The sequence below is a fragment of the Salvelinus alpinus genome, chromosome 22, assembly GCF_045679555.1.
Source record: "Salvelinus alpinus chromosome 22, SLU_Salpinus.1, whole genome shotgun sequence".
Taxonomy (NCBI): Eukaryota; Metazoa; Chordata; class Actinopteri; order Salmoniformes; family Salmonidae; genus Salvelinus; species Salvelinus alpinus.
The window spans coordinates 28,898,952-28,921,132 of NC_092107.1; the positions used below are offsets into that span (position 1 = coordinate 28,898,952).

The window sequence follows — 22,181 nt, forward strand, 5'->3', positions numbered from 1 at the left end:
AGGGGTTGGATTGAAGTTGGTTGCTAGAGGAGTCAGTATGCAGGCGAAGCGATCACGCAGTGACTTCAGGAGGACATGTGCCAACTGTTTTGCAACAGTATTTGACTGCAAGTTTGCCTCAAAGTAGAGAAGGTACGGCACCACATCAGACAGCGATTGGCTGTCAGTTTGAAGTTGGTCGGTGTGGATTGCGAACGGCTCAAGCAACTTCACAAGCTGCTCTGGCTTGGTCCAATCACGCTAATGATAGTGATGCACAAGCTAGGCCTATTTGAAACATCTACTGGCAGCATTTACCCGCCCGATTCAGAAGCTTGAACACCCATTAGAAAAAAAGCTTAACCTTTTACTGCAGTGGGCTAAATTAGGGTCACACAGTGTTTCTTGGTAGTCTTATGCAAATATACTTTTGAACAAAAGTATACACCTCACACACATGGTTATGGGCTTAAAGAAAGAAGACACCTGTACTATGTCAGAGAGTTGAAAGGTATTTATATACACTACATCACAGAAGACTGAAATATAATAAAACCGTTTGACATAGAAACACTGGATATTCTGCATTAAAAAATAATGAAAAATAATGAAAAATATTAATAACATTCCACCCATGAGGCCACTAGGTCATTTGACTTCAGGATAGGGGTACACCTAAACCTCCTGTAGGTTTTCGCTCCAACCCCAGATGTAACTAACCTGATTCAGCTGATCAACCAGCTAATTATTAGAATCAGGTACGCTAGATTAGGGTTGGAGTGAAAACCTACAGGACAGTAGCCCTCCAGGAACAGGGTTGGAGAGCCATGAATTAGAGGTTCTAGGATCCTGGGCCACACCAACACAGACACCAGAGGGTCAGAGGAAAGTAGAAAATTACAATGTTTATTTGAAATACAAATGATAATAATAAAATCTCTTTTAACATAGAACTCAGTCTAGTCCGTTATGCGCTGTTCCAGGGTTTGCGACCGAATCTGACGGGGTGTGGGAACTAAAAACTCAGTCCAGTCATTTGGGAACGGCTAGAGAATATTTCAGTTGGCAGACTCCAGTCCTGTTTTTTTCTCCAGTCACGAGCTTCCCCGAGCCCGCATGGCATGCAGATACTGAAATCAAAAAAGAGGAAACCTCCAGTGAATGATGTTTCTTGGAATTCTGTTGACTAATCACAAAAATGTATAGTTGTCATACAAAGGCAGAGCGTTGAATGTTTAATTACCTGTTCAGGTGCTCTTCGAAGGATCCGTCCTTCAGAGATGCCTCACCTACGTCTCGCCTCAATCACCTCTCGGTCTCCGGTATCACCTTCCAAATCACCAACAAGTACGCCACCCAGTCTAGGGAACAATCTGTATAGCTCAGGGATACAGACAGGGGTCCTCAGTACCACCATCTTAACCAATCGTTGGATCACATTCACACCAACTTGTGATTATTTTTACTTCCCTTTTCATGAAAGAAGACAAGCCCATCACAATCAGAAGAGTTGGACTTCCAAAGTCGTTGGTTGTCTGGACCTGTCGGACTGACTGTAGACGATGACGCGCTGCTGCAGGAGGTGGCTGCCCGCCAGGAAGGAGGCGGTCGACAGGGTTTCTACCCCCAAATCTAAGAGCCCTCGGGTGCGTCTGATAGTCTCTTTTTATAGGGCTGTAGGAATGCTGTTAGCAAATGGCTTTGCAGGTAGTTAAGGCAGTGGGAGGTGTCATCAGGAAACGGTTCAATGTCCAAAGAAAGTTCATGCAAACTGTCAACGTCGTGTGTATAGGTGGCAGGGAAGTCAGGCGCAGGAGAGTTAAACGAAGTGTAAATGGAGACTTTTAATAAATGTCCACATAACATGCTCCAAACACTAAAATATACATACATAAAATAAACATGGGTACGAGGACCCGTCGCGCACCTATACACCAAGAATCAACACTTGACATAAAACAATCTCTGACAAACACATGAGGGGAAACAGAGGGTTAAATACACAACAGGTAATGAATGGGATTGACAACAGGTGTGTGGGAAGACTAGACAAAACCAATGGAAAATGAAAAATGGATCGATGATGGCTAGAAGACCGGTGACGTCGACCGCCGAACACCGCCTGGACAAGGAGAGGCAACGACTTCGGCAGAAGTCCCCCCCCTGACGCGCGGCTCCAGCAGCGCGTCGACACCGGCCTCGGGGACGACCCGGAGGGCGAGGTGCAGGGCGATCCGGATGGAGGCGGTGGAATTCTTTTAACATGGAAGGATCTAAAACGTCCTCCACCGGAACCCAGCATCTCTCCTCCGGCCCGTACCCCTCCCAGTCCACGAGGTACTGAAGGCCCCTCGCCCGACGTCTCGAATCCAAAATGGATCGAACAGAGTACGCCGGGACCCCCTCGATGTCTAGAGGAGGCGGAGGAACTTCACGCACTTCAGCCTCCTGGAGCGGGCCAGCCACCACCGGCCTGAGGAGAGACACATGGAACGAGGGGTTAATACGGTAATTAGTGGGCAGTTGTAACCTATAACATACCTCGTTCACTCTCCTCAGGACTTTAAACGGCCCCACAAACCGCAGACCCAGCTTCCGGCAGAGCAGGCGGAGGGGCAGGTTTCGGGTCGAGAGCCAGACCCTGTCCCCTGGTGCGAACACCGGGGCCTCACTGCGGCGACGGTCTGCGCCTCTGCAGTTTGTAAGGCCGTAGGGAGACCGGGCAAAGGGAGGAGACAGGACTTAGAGAACCGATCCACAACGACCAGGATCGTGGTGTAACCCTGTGAAGGTGGAAGATCAGTCAAAAAATCCACTGACAGGTGCGACCACGGCCGTTGAGGAACGGGTAAAGGTAGAAGCTTACCTCTAGGCAGGTGTCTAGGAGCCTTGCACTGGGCGCACACCGAACAGGAGGAAACATAAATCCTCACGTCCTTAGCTAAAGTGGGCCACCAGTACCTCCCATCAAGACAGCGCATCGTCCGACCTATCCCAGGATGACCAGAGGAGGGTGATGTGTGAGCCCAATAAATCAATCGGTCGCGGACAGCAGACGGAACGTACAGACGACCAGCTGGACACTCAGGAGGAGAGGGCTCTGCACGTAATGTCCGCGTCCAGCTCCCACACTACTGGCGCCACCAAACACGACTCTGGGAGTATGGGAGTGGGATCCATGGGCCGCTCCTCTGTGTCATACAGCCGAGACAATGCGTCTGCCTTGACGTTCTGGGAGCCTGGTCTGTAAGTAAGCGTAAACACAAAACGAGTGAAAAACATGGCCCACCTTGCCTGGCGAGGATTTAGTCTCTTCGCCTGTCGGATGTACTCCAGATTGCGGTGGTCAGTCCAGATGAGAAAAGGGTGATTAGCCCCCTCAAGCCAATGCCTCCACACCTTCAAGGCTTTTACGACAGCTAACAGCTCTCGGTCCCCCACATCATAGTTTCGCTCCGCCGGGCTGAGCTTCTTCGAAAAGAAAGCACAGGGGCGAAGCTTCAGTGGCACACCCGAACGCTGAGAGAGCACTGCTCCTATCCCAGCTTCGGATGCGTCCACCTCTACTATGAATGGCAAAGAGGGATCCGGATGAGCCAACACAGGCGCCGAGGTAAACAGAGCCTTCAGTTGACCAAAAGCCCTATTCGCCTCGGCCGACCACTGCAAGCGCACCGGTCCCCCCTTTAGCAGTGAGGTAATGGGAGCTGCAACCTGACCAAAACCCCGGATAAATCTCCGGTAGTAATTGGCAAACCCTAAAAAACGCTGCACCTCCTTTACCGTGGTTGGAGTCGGCCAATTACTCACGGCTGTAATGCGGTCGCTCTCCATTTCCACTCCTGAAGTGGAAATCTGATGCCCTAGGAAGGAGATGGATTGTTGGAAGAACAAGCATTTCTCAGCCTTGACATATAGATCATGCTCCAACAGGCGACCAAGCACCCTGCGCACCAGGGACACATGCTCGGCGCGTGTAGCGGAGTATATCAAAATATCATCGATATACACCACTACACCCTGCCCGTGCAGGTCCCTGAAGATCTCATCTACAAATGATTGGAAGACTGATGGAGCATTCATCAACCCATATGGCATGACCAGGTACTCATAATGACCTGAGGTGGTGCTAAATGCCGTCTTCCACTCATCACCCTTCCTAATACGCACCAGATTGTACGCACTCCTGAGATCCAATTTTGTGAAGAAGCGGGCCCCGCGCATTGACTCCATTACTGTATTGATCAAAGGTAGCGGGTAACTATATTTTACCGTGATTTTATTGAGATCTCGATAATCAATGCACGGGCGTAAACCGCCATCCTTCTTCACAAAAAAGAAACTCGAAGAGGCGGGTGAAATGGATGGCTGAATGAACCCCTGACGCAGGGATTCAGAGATATATGTATCCATAGCCACTGTCTCCACTTGCGACAGGGGATACACGTGACTCCTGGGATATGCAGCGTCTACCAGGAGATCTATCGCACAATCCCCCTGTCGATGGGGTGGTAATTGAGTCGCCTTCTTTTTACAGAAGGCGAGTGCCAAATCGGCATATTCTGGGGGAATGCGCACGGTGGAGACCTGGTCTGGACCTTCCACCGTAGTAGCACCAACGGAAACCCCTACACACCTACCTGAGCACTCTCTCGACCACCCCGTGAGAGCCCTCTGTGGCCAAGAAACAGTGGGGTTATGATAAGTTAACCAGGGTAGGCCTAGCACCACAGAATACGCAGGGGAATCAATAAGGAAAAGACTAATCTTCTCCTTGTGACCCTCCTGCGTTATCATAGACAAAGGTGCGGTGACCTCCCTGATAAACCCTGACCCTATTGGTCGACTATCTAAGGCATGAATAGGGAAAGGCATATCCACAGAAACAATAGGAATCCCTAAACTATGAGCTAAATTTTTATTAATGAAATTCCCAGCCGCGCCTGAATCTACTAGCGCCTTATACTGGGAATGCAGGGAAAAATCCGGAAAAGTGACAGAGACAAACATAAGTGCAGCAGAGGGCTCTGGATGAGTATGGTGCCTACTCACCTGGGGTGATGCCAGAGTGCCCTGCCTGCCTTCTCTATTCCCAGAGGAACCAACCCGGCAACGATCAGCAGTGTGATCTCTGCGATCATAGATGGTGCTCCAGCGGGTACCCCCTCCGGTCTCCCTGCGCACCATCCCTCCCAATTCCATAGGTTCGGGAGAGAGAGTGCGGGAGGATGGAACAACCAGACCCCGATCTAGACGTCCCCGAGTAGCCAGCATGTTGTCCAGCCTGATGGACATATCCACCAGCTGGTCGAAGTTGAGGGTGGTGTCTCTACAGGCCAGCTCCCGACGGACGTCCTCGCGTAGACTACAACGGTAGTGGTCGATCAGGGCCCTGTCGCTCCATCCAGCGCCGGCAGCCAAAGTCCTAAACTCTAAAGCGAACTCCTGTGCACTCCTCGTCCCCTGCCTCAGATGATAGAGGAGCTCACCCGCTGCTCTGCCTTCGGATGGGTGGTCGAATACCTTCCGGAAATGGCAGATGAACTCCTCAAAATGGTCCAACGCCGTATCCTCTCCACACACAGCGTTGGCCCACTCCAGGGCTTTCCCGGTGAGGCATGAGACGAGGGCGGAACTTTTCTCACGGTCTGATGGTACTGGAGAGACCGTGGCCAGATACAAGTTCAGTTTTAGGAGAAAACCCTGGCAGCTGGCAGTATCTCCATTGTATCCCGTGGGTAGGGATAAATGGATCCTGTTCTGTTCAGGAGGAGGAAAAGCGTTCAAAGGAATTCCAGGTGGTGGTGGTGGAGGTGCTGGAAAAGCTCCCTGTCTCTCCCAGCGGTCCATATTCTGGACAATGCGATCCATGGCAGCGCTCAGACTGTCAATCTCCTCCGCTTGTTCCATGACGCGTTCCTCTACCTCCATTAGCGAAATGCCTCCTCCTGCTGACTTCATTTTTTGGGTCAGAGATTCTGTCAACGTCGTGTGTATAGGTGGCAGGGAAGTCAGGCGCAGGAGAGTTAAACGAAGTGTAAATGGAGACTTTTAATAAATGTCCACATAACATGCTCCAAACACTAAAATATACATACATAAAATAAACATGGGTACGAGGACCCGTCGCGCACCCATACACCAAGAATCAACACTTGACATAAAACAATCTCTGACAAACACATGAGGGGAAACAGAGGGTTAAATACACAACAGGTAATGAATGGGATTGACAACAGGTGTGTGGGAAGACTAGACAAAACCAATGGAAAATGAAAAATGGATCGATGATGGCTAGAAGACCGGTGACGTCGACCGCCGAACACCGCCCGGACAAGGAGAGGCAACGACTTCGGCAGAAGTCGTGACACAAACAAATAGTCATCACACGCAATCATGTAATACAATAGAAATAATCAAGCCCATAGAAAGCACATGCAATATACAATAAATATGAAAATACTGTTCACTCCGTGACTCTTCTCCCCCCCTTTGTTTTTGGTGTCGTTCTGATTAGCCATGTTAAAGACCAGTATTTATTCCTTAGTGGCCTCTCACCTCTAGTTTGTTTTGCAGAGCGTCTAACTGGGGTTTGTTTCTCCTCTACCTTATCTGCTTCTGGGGCTAACCCTGGTGCTGTGGGCTGCTCAGCTGCCAGCTCAATTGGCTCTGGGGCTGTGGGCAAAAGACATACAGGCAACTACATAGGTCTACTCATCCCTCCCAATTCTTTCTACCTTCCCTGTGTCTAGGTGTTGTATTGTACTGAGATCTTGAGCCTGCAGCATTGCTTCCATTTGATCTAACCATTGCACAAACTTAATCTAGCCATCTTTTCCTGCATATTTTGGAAACCATGGTAAACCCATGTACCAAGGCATTGTGTTAACAACAGAAGGATGGACAATGTCAGCTCTACCAGGGTTCGGTTAATCTGACAACTTGTGCTGAGTAGTGTGGTAGGGGATCCTGCCGACTACTAATTACTAAACCCATTTCTTCCCTTACAGGTTCTAGGATCCCGGGCCACACCAACACAGACACCAGAGGGTCAGAGGTAAGTACAAAATTACAATGTTTATTTTAAATACAAATTATTATAAAATCTCCTTTTAACATGAGTACTCAAGTGCTGTGCAAGTAGCCCAATCCAGAGTACTTCATCCGGTATTTGCGACCGAATCAGTTGGAGAGTGGGAGTGGGTACAACTCAATCTAGTCTGTTGTGCACTGTCCCGGGGTTTGCGACTGTATCGGCCAGAGTGTGGGAGTGGGTAGAATCTCGCAGTCCAGTTCGTTGAGAGTGGATAGAGAATAGTTCAGATGGCGCAGACCAGTCCGGGTTTTACTCAAGCCACAAGCTTCCTCGAGCCCTCATGGTGGAGGAGATACTGAAATCAAATAAGCAGAGGAAACCTCCAGTGAATGACATTTCTTGGAATTCTGTTCACTAAATCACTTAAAAAAAAAATTGGGATACATGGGCTGAGTGTTTTGAATGTTCAGGTGCTCTTCGAAGGATCCGTCCTTCAGTGAAGAGTCGGACTTCTGGAGTCATTGGTTGTCTGGACCTGCTGGGATGACGGGAGACGAGGACGTGCTGCTGCAGGAGGTGGCTGCCCGCCAGGAAGGAGGCGGTCGACAGGGTTTCCACCCCCAAATCCGAGAGCCCTCGGGTACGTCTGATAGTTTCTTTTTATAGGGCTGTAGGAATGGCGTTAGCAAATGGCTTTGCAGGTAGTTAATGCAGTGGGAGGTGTCATCAGGGAAGTTTGATTCAATGTCGAACAAAAGTCCATGCAATTAAATAGTCATCACACGTGATCATGCAGTACAATAGAAATAATCAAGCCCATAGAAAACAGCACACACAATTTTAAATATAGAATAAATATATAAAGCACATGCAATATGAAATAAAATATTAAAATACTGTACTATTCACTCCGTGACATAGCCAAGAACTGTCAAAAAACAACTAGGTCAGGGTTTCCCAACCCTCTTCTCTGGCCCATTCAGACATTTCACATTTTTGTTTTAACCCTAAACTGGCACACTTGATTCAATTAGTCAACTAATCATCAAGTCTTTGACTAATTGAATCAGGTGTGCCAGTTTAGGGTTAAAACAAACATTTGAAATGTCTGGGGGGGACAAAGGAGAAGGTTGGGAAACCCTGACCTAGGCGATATGGCAGACACTAGAACAACAGCCCCATTGATGAACAATAGCCCTATTGTTTCTTCAATCGATCGCCTTCTTTCAGTGGAAACATACTGTACAGTCATGCTCCACAGAACAACGTACAGGTGACATTTTGTTTTTCCTCAACGCCAATCGGTCCATCAAAAGTTCAATGCCTCTGAACATTCAGGGCCATTGTCTCACCGGTCAGGTACCTTCATTACACACCCCTCCGGATGTACGGTGCCCTCAGAAAGTATTCAGACCCATTGACTTTTTAAACATTTTGCTGTGTTACAAAGCTGGATTAAAATGGATTTAATTGTCTTTTTTTTGTAAGCGATCTACACAAAATACTAACATTTGTAAAAAAGTATCATGAAACATAAATCACTATCTTAGATAAGTATTCAATCCCAGAGTCAATACATGTCAGATTCATTTTTGGCAGTGATTACAGCTGTGAGTCTTTCTGGGTAAGTCTCTAAGCTTTCCACACCTGGATTGTGCAACATTTGCCCATTATTCTTTTCTAAATTCTTTAAGCTCTATCTAATTGGTGGTTGATCATTGCTAGACAACCATTTGCAGGTCTTGCCGTAGATTTAAGTCAAAACTGTAACTAGGCCACTCAGGAACATTGACAGTCTTCTTGGTAAGCAACTCACGTATAGAATTTGCCTTGTGCTTTGGGTTATTGTCCTGCTGAAAGGTGAATTCATCTCCCAGTGCCTGTTGGAAAGCAGGCAACCAAGTTTTCCTCTAGGATTTTGCCTGTGCTTAGCTCCAATCCGTTTCTTTTTTATCCTCAAAAACTCCCCAGTCCTTAACGATTACAAGCATACCCATAACATGATGCAACCACCACTATGCTTGAAAATATGGATTGCAGTGCTCAGTAATGTGTTGTATTGGATTTTCCCCAAACATAACACTTTATATTCAGAACAAAAATGTAATTGCTTTGCCACACTTTTTGCAGTATTACTTTAGTGCCTTTTTGCAAACAGGATACATGTTTTGGAATATGTTTTATTCTGTACAGGCTTCCTTCTTTTCACTCAGTTTTTCCTCCTATCATAGCCATTAAACTCTGTAACTGTTTTAAAGTCACCATTGGCCTCATGGTGAAATCCCTGTATCTTTCTAGTGACTGGGTGTATTGATACACCATCCAAAGTGCAATTAATAACTTCATCATGATCAAAGGGATATTCAATGTCTGTTTTTCTTTTCATTTTGTACTCATCTACCAATAGGTGCCCTTCTTTGCGATGCATTGGAAAATATTCCTGGTCTTTGTGGTTGAATCTGTGTTTGAAATTCACTGCTCAACTGAGGGACCTTACAGATAGTTGTGTGTGTGTGTGTACAGAGATGTGGTAGTCCTTCAAAAATAATGTTCAACACTATTATTAAACACAGAGTCCATGCAACATATGTGACTTGTTATGCACCTTTTTACTCCTGAACGTATTTAGGCTTGCCATAACAAAGGGGTTGAATACTTATTGACTCAAGACATTCCAGCTTTTCATTTTTAATTAATTTGGAAAAGTTTGGAAAATCATAACTCCACTTTGACATTATGGGGTATTGTGTGTAGGCCAGTGACAAATCTCAATTTAATAAATGTTTAATTCAGGCTGTAACACAACAAAATTAGGAAAAAGTCAAGGGGTGATTGAAAGATGAACTTAGGTCCACACTGGTCGGTTGTAGTAATGCTGTAAAGTTGGTTGCCAACCACCAAATAAAGTCCAAAGAAGAAAAAGAAGCCCGAAGGAAGGAGGAGGGATGACGAGTAACGAATTCGGTTTACCGTTTTAGCTGTGGATTAATTGTCGAAGTAGAGGACCTTGTGCATTTCAGGTAAAATAGCAACCCAATGTTTATATCCCAGGACAAATTAGCTAGCAACAGCAAGCTAGCTAGCTAAATTGCCATAAATGTTTATATAGAGTGCATTCGGAAAGTATTCAGACGCCTTGACTTTTTCTACATTTAGTTTTGTTACAGCCTTATTCTAAACAAAATGTATCAGCAAGATCTAGACACAATACCCCATAATGACAAAGTGAAAACAGGTTTTTAGATATTTTTGCAAATTTATTTAAAAAATGTAACAGAAATAACTTATTTATTCAGATACTTTGCTATGAGACTCGAAATTGAGCTCAGGTGCATCCTGTTTCCATTGATCATCCTTGAGATGATTCTACAACTTGATTGGAGTCCACCTGTGGTAAATTCAATTCATTGGACATGATTTGGAAAGGCACACACCTGTCTATATAAGGTCCCACAGTTGACAGTGCATGTCAGAGCAAGAACCAATTGTCTGTAGATCTCCGAGACAGGATAGTGCCGAGGCACAGATCTGGGAAATGGTACCAAAAAATGTCGGCAGCATTGAAGGTCCCCATGAACACAGTGGCCTCCATTATTCTTAAACGGAAGAAGTTTGGAACCACCAAGACTCTTCCAAGAGTTAGCCTCCCGGCCAAAATGAGCAATCGGGGGAGAATGGCCTTCGTCAGGGAGGTGACCAAGAACCCGATGGTCACTGACAGAGGTCTAGAGTTCCTCTGTAGAGATGGGAGAAGCTTCCAGAAGGACAACATTCTCTACAGCACTCCACCAATAAGGCCTTTATGGTAGAGTGGCCAGATGGAAGCCACTCCTTAGTAAAAGGCACACGACAGCCTTCTTGGAGTTTGTCAAAAGGCACCTAAAGACTCTCAGATCATGAGAAACAAGATTCTCTGGTCTGATGAAACCATGATTGAGCTCTTTGGCCTGAATGCCAAGCGTCACGTCTGGAGGAAACCTGGCACCATCCCTACGGGGAAGCATGCAGGTGGCAGCATCATGCTGTGGGGATGTTTTCAGCGGCAGGGACTGGGAGACTAGTCAGGATCGAGGGAAAGATGAAAGGAGGAAAGTACAGAGAGATCCTTGATGAAAACCTCCAGAGTGCTTAGGACAAAGGTTCACCTTCCAACAGGACAACGACACTAAGCACACAGCCAAGACAATGCAGGAGAAACCTGGAAATAGCTGTCCAGCAATGCTCCCCGCCAAACCTGACAGAGCTTGAGAGGGTCTGCAGAGAGGAATGGGAGAAACTCCCCAAATACAGGTGTGCCAAGCTTGTAGAGTGAAACCCAAGAAGACTCAAGGCTGTAATAGTTGCCAAATGAGCTTCAACAAAGTACTGAGTAAAGGGTCTTAATACTTATGTAAATGTGATATTTGCAAAAATGTCTAAAAACCCGTTTTTGCTTTGTCATTATGGGGTATTGTGTGTAGTTTTAAGATCCTGTTATATCTTAGTATTATTTAGTTATTTACCAGAGAACCTCTTTAACACTTGGCCTATATGGATAGGGCTACATTTAAACGTTTCTTACAGAAATATGAAAAGCACCCAAACATTAATGTTGATTTTGTGTATTTTACATTTGCTGTACTTTTCGCCGCATTTGTTGATAACGAAATCTGAAACATTAATTCAGTAGCATAAGACTTTTCCGTGAAAATGTGGGATAGGTGCAACAGAATAAAAAATAAATACAAGGGATTGAGTGCGAGGACTAACTGGTGTCTCTAAGTGGCCACACACCTCTCCAAAGTGTGACCAGTTCCTCAGCACTTTCAATGCACGTTTATGACTCAAAGAAGAGTCTTCAACTATAAAGGTTATTTTTTTGCTTTCCTAGCTGTGACGTTGAGGAACTAGAGCAAGCACACTTGTAGTTGTTTCGTTTGGAACACAATCCTGCATCACGCAATTTCTTTACGTAATCCAAAAATGGTTAATTATAAATCACAATCCAGTGGGCAGGATTTGAAAGCTTGTTCTATTGCCAACATGAATAGCTAAGTTATAAAATATGATCTTACACAAGGCAATTCAGAGAAACAGATTGTAGTTGGTGCGCATAGAAAGGAGTCACGAGTGCATTCAGATGCAAGAGTGGTAGGAAAATGTTCTTCACAATAAACAAACATAGGTTCATTCAGTTCAGAGCAACCCAGGGTCTGACGACATGTCGTCTTGTAACTGTACATCAAACAGTGATCAGAAACATTGACACTGTATATGACATGTGTTTTATGATTTGGAGATGTGAAGTGCACATTTGGACTCACGGGTGTTTGGCTTGCTTGTATGACATCAAAGCGGTATTTATTATAATCTTCAACGTCTCATCTTTCAAAATACATAGTCATCTTACTTTACAGCATTTCCCTCACTCAGACAACAAAAATGTGCAAAAGTTCCCAATTCCGGGAGGGTTGGTGCAACTTCTTGTTGTACGTGGGGCTCAAGTTCAGAAAAGCTGTCAGTCAAAACCCATACAGTGCTGTAAAACACAGAGGCAGAGCTCTGACATTATGTATAGCCAGGGATGAAAAGATGAAAAGATACCCCATGAAAAGATATCACATTAGGCCCCATCACCACAGACCACACCAACCCTGCGCAATTGCTGTAACCACACACCTCCAGAACCCAATCGACCCATTCAAAGCTTTAAATAACTCTACCTTTGCAGGCTTGCAACTCTCTTGTAGTCCAATATTTACTGTACGATATTTACTGACCGTGAGCTGTGAAAATATAACACTGTGCAGACACGCATGCAACATTCTGCATACAGTGGAATTCACTATTTTATGCAAGACTGATACCCTCTATAAGAAATGTGCTAAAGGCCTTTTACAGTCTAATTGTAATTTTAATGGTAAAATTCTTGAAAGGAAAATTCTCTTAACATGAATGAATATCTTAAAATAAATATAACTTAAATATACATTAACCTCTTCAAATAAAATAAATTAACATGATCATCTATAGAATGACATAACAAAATAATAGAATCAAGAGCAGATTTTAGAACTAAGTATACATAAAAACTAGAAAATAAGCAGCTGTAAAAAGGCCTGATGGTGGCGCTAGAGGAAAGGTCAAGTGGTCACCAAATCAATAGGTTTCCTACCCTCGAGGTCTTGATTGTGCACAACAATTGTTATGGCAATCCAGCCATTACTTTGAGATATATCTTGTTCTCAGTCTTGTTCTCAGCCTGTGGGCATCATGTGTGTAGTGATCCAATATCCATAGCCATGCCATTTAACAGTTATCACTGGCCCTTGCTCAGCCTTACTCACCAAGAACCCAGTGCCAAGCCTTCTTGCTAGCAAAGTCACTGATCAAGTCTTTGAAGTCCAGCTTTCTAGCTAACTGACTTTCAATGGACAGCATGGCAAGACTGCAAAGCCTGTCCTTGGACATACTGGACCTCAAATAGTTTATCAGTTTTAGCTTACTGAAAGCTCTCTCGCCACCAGCAACAGTCACAGGCAGTGTGCAAAATATACAGTTGAAGTCGGACGTTTACATACCACCTTTAAATACATTTAAAGTCCGTTTTTCACAATTCCTGACATTTGATCCTAGTAACAATTTCCTGTCTTAGGTCAGTTAAGATCACCACTTTATTTTAAGAATGTGAAATGTCAGAATAATAGTAGAGAGAATGATTTATTTCAGCTTTTATTTCTTTCATCACATTCCCAGTGGGTCAGAAGTTTACATACACTCAATTAGTATTTGGTAGCATTGCCTTTAAATTGTTTAACTTGGGTCAAACGTTTCAGGTAGCCTTCCACAAGCTGCCCACAATAAGTTGGGTAATTTAGGCCCAATTCCTCCTGACAGAGATGGTGTAACTGAGTCAGGTTTGTAGGCCTACTTGCTCACACACGCTTTTCCAGTTCTGCCTAAAATTTTTCTATAGGATTGAGGTCAGGGCTTTGTGATGGCCACTCCAATACCTTGACTTTGTTGTCCTTAAGCCATTTTGCCACAACTTTGGAAGTATGCTTGGGGTCATTGTCCATTTGGAAGACTCATTTGCGACCAAGCTTTAACTTCCTGACTGATGTCTTGAGATGTTGCATCAATATATCCACATAATCTTCCGTCCTCATGATGCCATCTATTTTGTGAAGTGCACCAGGCCCTCCTGCAGCAAAGCACCCCCATAACATGATGCTGCCACCCCCGTGCTTCACGGTTGGGATGGTGTTCTTTGGCTTGCAAGCCTCCCCCTTTTTCCTCCAAACATAACGGTCATTATGGCCAAACAGTTCTATTTTTGTTTCATCAGACCAGAGGACATTTCTCCAAAAAGTACAATCTTTGTCCCAATGTGCAGTTGCAAACCGTAGTCTGGCTTTTTTATGGCGGTTTTGGAGCAGTGGCTTCTTCCTTGCTGAGCAGCCTTTCAGGTATATATAGATACTTTTGTACCTGTTTCCTCCAGCATCTTCACAAGGTCCTTTGCTGTTGTTCTGGGATTGATTTGCACTTTTCGCACCAAAGTACATTCATCTCTAGGAGACAGAACGCGTCTCCTTCCTGAGCGGTATGATGCTGCGTGGTCCCATGGTGTTTATACTTGCGTACTATTGTTTGAATAGATGAACGTGGCACCTTCAGGCATTTGGAAATTGCTCCCAAGGATGAACCAGACTTGTGGAGCTCTAAAAAGATCATTCTGAGGTCTTGGCTGATTTCTTTTGATTTTCCCATGATGTCAAGCGAGGTTGGAAAAAGTTGCATCCATAGTTTCTGCGTTTGGGCTCCGTGTTCTAAAAGCGTTAGAAAATTAGGTGGATATCTAACGCTTGGTCACTGTTCTTTCGGCTTCATACTGCAACGTGGGTAATAACACTACAGTTACGGTTACGTCGGAGTTAAAACAGGAGTTGAAACAGTTGTGTGAAGACTACCTTGAGCTGGTCGGGTCAGACCTTCAGTACTTTGCTCAGTAGTCCGTCTTGGCACGGGGCTTTGTGTGGCTAGAAATGTCACAAACATGATGTGGCCACCTCATTCTCTGTTATCTGGACAGGAGAGGATTTGGGGATGCTGTCACAGATTTGTTCACATTCGTCTTTAAATCTAAGGTGTCAAATCTTCCATAAATCAGTTCAGGCAATTTACAAAGGATGAACAGTCTGTAATTTTATTGTTCTCTCTTTTCCTTTCTCTTCCCATCATTGCATTAAGCCCTTCCCATGCGTATCTTGGATTGCCTGTACAGAACCTCTGTTCCACTGTAAGAGGTGCGTATCTGGCTGCAGGGAAGTCAGGCGCAGGAGAGCAGACATAGGTAACAACCGGAGCAGTTTAATTTAGGCAAAACAAACTGCACCCAGAAACAACAAAATATGGGTTTAAATAACCCGTCGCAACCCAGTTAGAAATGCACTACACTTTACAACAAACAATTCCACACACAGACATGGGGGGAAGAGAGGGTTATATACACGTCAAATAATGAGGGAAAACAAGACAAAACACATATAAAATGAAAGGTGGATCGGCGATGGCTAGAAAACCGGTGACGTCGACCGCCAAACGCCGCCCGAACAAGGAGAGGAACCGACTTCGGCGGAAGTCGTGACGCCCCCTTGACGCACGGCCCCAGCCGTGCGCCGACACCGGCCTCGGGGCCGACCCGGAGGGCGAGGTGCAGGGCGATCCGGACGGAGACGGTGGAACTCCCGCAGCATTGAAGGGTCCAACACGTCCTCCACCGGAACCCAGCATCTCTCCTCCGGACCGTACCCCTCCCACTCCACGAGGTACTGAAGGCCCCTCGCCCGACGCCTCGAATCCAGTATGGAGCGAACGGCGTACGCCGGGGCCCCCTCGATGTCCAGAGGGGGCGAGGGAACCTCCCGCACCTCAGGCTCCTGGAGCGGACCAACCACCACCGGCCTGAGGAGAGGCACATGGAATGAGGGGTTAATATAGTAATCGGGGGGAGCTGTAACCTGTAACACACCTCGTTTAGTCTCCTCAGGACTTTGAACGGCCCCACAAAACGCGGACCCAGCTTCCGGCAGGGCAGGCGGAGGGGCAGGTTTCGGGTCGCCTCACTGCGGGGACGGTCTGCGCTGGCTTTCTGGCGCAGCACGTCGCGCTGAAGGTGAACATGGGCGGGGTCCCATGTCTCCTCCGCGTGCCGGAACCAGTTGTCCACCACAGGAGCCTCGGTCTGACTCTGATGCCAAGGATGCCAACGCACTGGAAGGGGGAGAGGTTAGTGGAGGAGTGGCGAAGCAAGTTCTGGGCCATCTCTGCCCAGGGCATGAATGCCGCCCACTCCCCCGGCCGGTCCTGGCAATAAGACCGCAGAAACCTACCCACATCCACATCTCTCCACCTGCCCGCTACTCTCGGGGTGAAAACCTGAGGTAAGGCTGATCAAGACCCCCAGATGCTCCATGAACGCTCTCCAGACCCTCGACGTGAACTGGGGACCTCGGTCAGACACTATATCCTCAGGCACCCCGTAGTGCCGGAAGACGTGAGTGAACAAGGATTCCGCAGTCTGTAGGGCCGTAGAGAGACCGGGCAGAGGAAGGAGACGGAAGGACTTGGAGAAACGGTCCACAACGACCAGGATCGTGGTGTTACCCTGTGAGGGAGGGAGATCTGTGAGAAAATCTATCGACAGGTGAGACCATGGCCGTTGTGGAATGGGTAAGGGGTGTAACTTACCTCTGGGCAGGTGCCTAGGAGCCTTACACTGGGCGCACACCGAGCAGGAGGAAACATAATCCCTCACGTCCTTGGCCAAGGTGGGCCACCAGTACTTCCCACTCAAACAGCGCACTGTCCGACCGATACCTGGATGACCAGAGGAGGGTGACGTGTGAGCCCAATAGATCAGCCGGTCACGGACAGCAGACGGAACGTACAGACGCCCAGCGGGACACTGGAGGGGAGCGGGCTCTGCACGTAACGCCTGCTCAATGTCTGCGTCCAGCTCCCATACTACCGGCGCCACCAGGCAGGAGGCCGGTTGTATGGGGGTGGGATCCATGGGCCGCTCCTCTGTGTCGTACAGCCAGGACAGTGCGTCTGCCTTGACATTCTGGGAACCTGGTCTGTACGAAAGGGTGAAAACAAAACGGGTCAAAAACATGGCCCACCTTGCCTGGCGAGGATTCAGTCTCCTCGCTGCCCGGATGTACTCCAGATTGCGGTGGTCAGTCCAGATGAGAAAAGGGTGTTTAGCCCCCTCAAGCCAATGTCTCCACGCCTTCAAAGCCTTGATGACAGCCAACAGCTCACGGTCCCCCACGTCATAGTTTCGCTCCGCCGGGCTGAGCTTCCTCGAGAAGAAGGCACGGGGCGGAGCTTCGGTGGCGTACTCGAGCGCTGAGAGGACTCGGCTCCTATCCCAGCCTTGGACGCGTCCACCTCTACTGTGAATGCCAAAGAGGGATCCAGATGGGCCAGCACGGGAGCCGAGGAAAACAGAGCCCTTAGGTGACCAAAAGCCCTGTCCGCCTCTGCCGACCACTGCAAACGTACCAGGCCCCCCTTCAGCAGTGAGGTAATGGGAGCCGCTACCTGACCACATGCTTGGCGCGTGCGGCAGAGTATATCAGAATGTCATCAATATACACCACTACACCCTGCCCGTGCAGGTCCCTGAAAATATTGTCTACAAAGGCTTGGAAGACTGATGGAGCATTCATCAACCCGTACGGCATGACAAGGTACTCATAATGCCCTGAGGTAGTACTGAACGCCGTCTTCCACTCGTCTCCCTCCCGGATACGCACCAGGTTGTAAGCGCTCCTGAGATCTAGTTTGGTGAAGAAGTGCGCCCGTGCATTGACTCAATCGATGTGGCTATGAGAGGTAGCGGGTAACTGTACTTCACAGCGATCTGGTTTATGGCTCGATAGTCAATGCACGGGCGCAGACCTCCCTCCTTCTTCTTCACAAAAAAATAAACTTGAGGAGGCGGGTGAAGTGGAGGACCGAATGTACCCCTGACGCAGGGATTCGGAGACATATGTTTCCATAGCCGCTGTCTCCGCCTGTGACAGGGGATACACGTGACTCCTGGGAAGTGCAGCATCTACCAGGAGATTTATCGCACATTCCCCCCGACGATGGGGTGGTAATTGAGTCGCCTTCTTTTTAGAGAAGGCGAGAGCCAAATCGGAATATTCGGGCGGAATGCACACGGTGGAGACCTGGTCTGGATTTTCCACCGTAGTAGCACCAACGGAAACCCCTAAACACCTCCCTGAGCACTCTCGCGACCACCCCGTGAGAGCCTTTCGTTGCCATGAAACAGTGGGGTCATGACAGGCTAACCAGGGTAGGCCTAGCACCACGGGAAACTCAGGAGAGTCAATGAGGAAGAGACTGATTCTCTCCTTGTGACCCCCCTGCGTCACCATGCCCAGGGGAGCGGTGGCCTCCCTAATCAACCCTAATGGTCGACTGTCTAAGGCGTGAACTGGGAAGGGCATAGCCACTGGAACAATGGGGATCCCTAAACTATGGGCGAATGATCAATCTATGAAATTCCCAGCCGCGCCAGAATCGACGAGCACCTTATGCTGGGAATGCGTGGAAAGGTCAGGAAAAGTAACATACAAAAACATGTGTGCAACAGAGGGCTCTGGGTGAGAATGGTGTCGGCTCACCTGGGGTGACGCCAGAGTGCCCTGCCTGCTGCCTCGACCCCCAGAGGAACCAACCCGGCACCGACTGGCAGTGTGACCGCTGCAGCCACAGATGGTGCACGTGAAGGAACCCCCTCCGGTCTCCCTGAGCGCAGCACCTCCCAGCTCCATGGGTATTGGAGCGGTGGTGCTGGGGGAGAGAACCTACAGACCCCGCTCTGGACGTCTGCGGGTAGCCAGCAGGTTATCCAGCCGAATGGACAGGTCCACCAGCTGGTCGAAGGTGAGGGTGGTGTCCCTGCAGTCCAACTCCCGACAGACGTCCTCGCGAAGACTGCAGCGATAGTGGTCGATCAGGGCCCTGTCGTTCCATCCCGCGCCGGTGGCCAGTGTCCGAAAGTCCATCGCGAACTCCTGGGTGCTCCTCATCCCCTTTATCCTTGAAGTCCTTTTTAGCTTTCCAAACTTTTGACCAGAATTAATTTTCTTTCTCCTTTACAGCATCAGCATCTCCTTTCAGGAAAAATCATTATTTCTTTAATTGAAGCACATTTTCAAGTCCTTAGACACCCAGGGATTTTTGTTGGGAAATACACTGACAGTTTTTGTGTTAATAACAGTATACTCATAGAACTGGATGTATGATGTGAAGCTGTCTGTCAACTTGTGGGGATCCCTGCATGAGTCAAAGAACACCTCACAGTGTGTCACATCAAAGCAGTCCTTGAGCTCCTCCCTGCTTTTTGTACATATCTGAATGGATTTCTCTACAGGTTTTTCGCGTTTCACCTTCTGCGTGTATCTCGGTAGGAGATGGATAATGTTATAGTCTGATTTCCCGATGGGTGCTCTGCACACTTCCTTGTATGCATCATCTACATTGCCATAACACTGGTTCAGGAGGCGAGTTGAGCAAGTCAGACAGGTAACGTACTGTTGCAGAGTGTGGAGGTGCATGGAGAGGAAGAGCGTATTCAAATCCCCAAGCACAAATACTGGCTGGTCAGACAATCATTGAAATTGTCTGTAATCCTGTCAGCAGCTTCCGTAATGTTAGGTTCAGGCACATAGACCAGAATAATGGTAATCTGTACAAACTCGCATGGTAGATGTGCAGCGCGGCCTCATGCGGAGCTACACATCTCCTTCGCATAGAGGTGATCAGACTGTTAATTGGGGCACTCTGTTTACATTGACATCAGCAAACCGCTTGCCCACACAACGCCATACACGTGGTCTGCGTTTGTGAGACCGGTTGGCCGTACTGTCAAATGACGGAGGCGGCTTAAGGTAGAGAAATTAACATTATATTCTCTGGCAACAGCTCTGGTGGACATTCCTGCAGTCAGCATGCCTATTGTATGCTCCATCCAAAATTTTGACATCTGTGGCATTGTGTGACAAAACGCCACATTTTAGAGTGCACTTTTAGTGTCCCCAGCACAAGGTGCACCTGTGTAATGATCATACTGTTTAATCAGCTTCTTGATATGCCACATCTGTCACGTGGATCTTGGAAAATGAGAAATGCTCACTAACAGGGATATAAACAAATCTGTGCTTATGGAACATTTCTGGGATCTTTTATTTCAGCTCATATAACATGGGACCAACAATTTATATGTTGAGTTTATATTTTTGTTCAGTGTACATAGCCCCCCACCTATTGATTTACGTGATGTTTTTTCTTGATCTGCTCTAATAACGGTGTATCCATCAATGTTCACATCAATATTGTCCTGCTTGTGCCACATTTCTGTAAAGCAGATTAGATTGCATCTCCTAAAGTCCTCTTCAAATGTAGCCCTTGCCGGTAACTCATTCAGTTTATTATTACATGACCGCACATTTGACAGGGTGATCACCGGGAGCGGGGGACGGCTTCCCTGCCTCCACCTCCGTAGTCTGTTCATAATACCACCTCGAGCCTTGTTTCTGCTTAGTTTCCCTTTTTGACTTTGTAGAACAACCCTCAGGCAAGGCAATGCTGTTTTGGAGAGTGTGAGCTTTATCTCAGAAAGAGAGAAGAAACTCACGGGAGTACGTGGTGGTGGTTCATTTACTCACTGACTCCATATAACCTCCGGTTGTGACTGTAAAGTTTTTGCCACATACAATCCACTTGGATTTAGACAAAACAAAACAAAATTGAGTGATATAACTATAAACAAACAACTATAAACAAACATAACTAACTAACTAACATAACAAACAAATCATGCAGGTAAGATCATGTTTCCTCTCATGAGATGTTAATGCACAGTAAAAAAGTGTGACAAAAAAACTCAGGCAGTTTGACACTAAAAAGTATTACTATGCAGAGAAGCATGGAAAGAAGAGTCCAGGAGAGCAGTGGGAAACCAAAGAAGTACAAAGATACATGGACTTCTCTTAAATTTGTCACAGACTATTTTCTTTGTCTCCACGGTACATCAATGGAAATGTGGGCTGTAATCTCTATAGTACAGAGATTTATCTTAGCTGTATGTTTTTGTACCAGCAATGCAATGAAGGTGAAAGTGAACTAATTAACAGCATGTGTTGCTATGTTTGAGGTAACGACTAAAATAAATGACCATTCTATCAGCTGTAAGAATAAAATGAATGATGACTGAAATATATTACCTTTTTCATATTTCAGAATGGAATGCTAGGAACTCCATAAGAACAGTGGAGACGTAGTGAAGTCCAGAGTTAGGGATGTTAATCGAAACGGAATCTAAGGGAACAACAGGGAGGGGAAGGAACAGGGAGGGGAAGGAACAGCAACAGGGAGGGGAAGGAACAGGGAGGGAAGGCACAGGGAGGGAAGGAACAGGGAGGGGAAGAACAGTTATGACATTGATGTTATTATGCAATTTGTATTTGAATTTATTAGAGATCCCCCATTAGCTTCTTCAGGGGTCCAAACACATTCATGCACTTACATCCCAAATGAAACAAAAGATGAAACAGTACATCATACAGCATAACAGTATTACACCCCTACATACGGGACATTCGGAAAATATTCAGACCCCTTGACTTTTTCCACATGTTATGTTACAGCCTTATTTTAAAATATATTAAATAGTTTTTTTCAAATTGTTAAAAAATGTTCAACTGAAATATCACATTTACATAAGATTCAGGCCCTTTACTCAGTACTTTGCTTTTTGCACCTTTGACAGCTATTTTAGCCTCGAGTCTTCTTGGGTATGACGCTACAAGCTTGGCACACCTGTATTTGGGGAGTTTCTCCCATTCCTCTCTGCAGATCCTCTCAAGCTCTGGCAGGTTGGATGGGAAGCGTTGCTGCACAGCTGTTTTCAGGTCTCTCCAAAGATGTTCGATCAGGTTCAAGTCCAGGCTCTGGCTGGGCCACTCAAGGACATTCAGAGACTTGTCCCGAAGCCAGTCCTGCGTTGTCTTGGCTGTGTGCTTAGGGTCATTGTACTGTTGGAAGGTGAATCTTTTCCCCAGTCTGAGGTCTTGAGCGCTCTGGAGCAGGTTTTCATCAAGGA

At 46.8% G+C, this 22,181-nt stretch overlaps 2 long non-coding RNA genes across 2 annotated transcripts; both read right to left on the bottom strand.

The window, feature by feature from the left end:
* Positions 1 to 858: 858 nt before the first annotated feature.
* LOC139549371 (uncharacterized) lies at positions 859 to 1,949 on the bottom strand. The gene is made up of 2 exons (XR_011669872.1): positions 1,223 to 1,949; positions 859 to 1,109 (listed from the first exon to the last, which is right to left on the bottom strand). It is a non-coding gene; the product is annotated as an uncharacterized lncRNA (long non-coding RNA).
* Positions 1,950 to 7,040: 5,091 nt separating this feature from the next.
* On the bottom strand, positions 7,041 to 21,442 carry LOC139549372 (uncharacterized). The gene is made up of 2 exons (XR_011669873.1): positions 21,304 to 21,442; positions 7,041 to 7,370 (listed from the first exon to the last, which is right to left on the bottom strand). It is a non-coding gene; the product is annotated as an uncharacterized lncRNA (long non-coding RNA).
* Between the last annotated feature and the right edge of the window lie 739 nt (positions 21,443 to 22,181).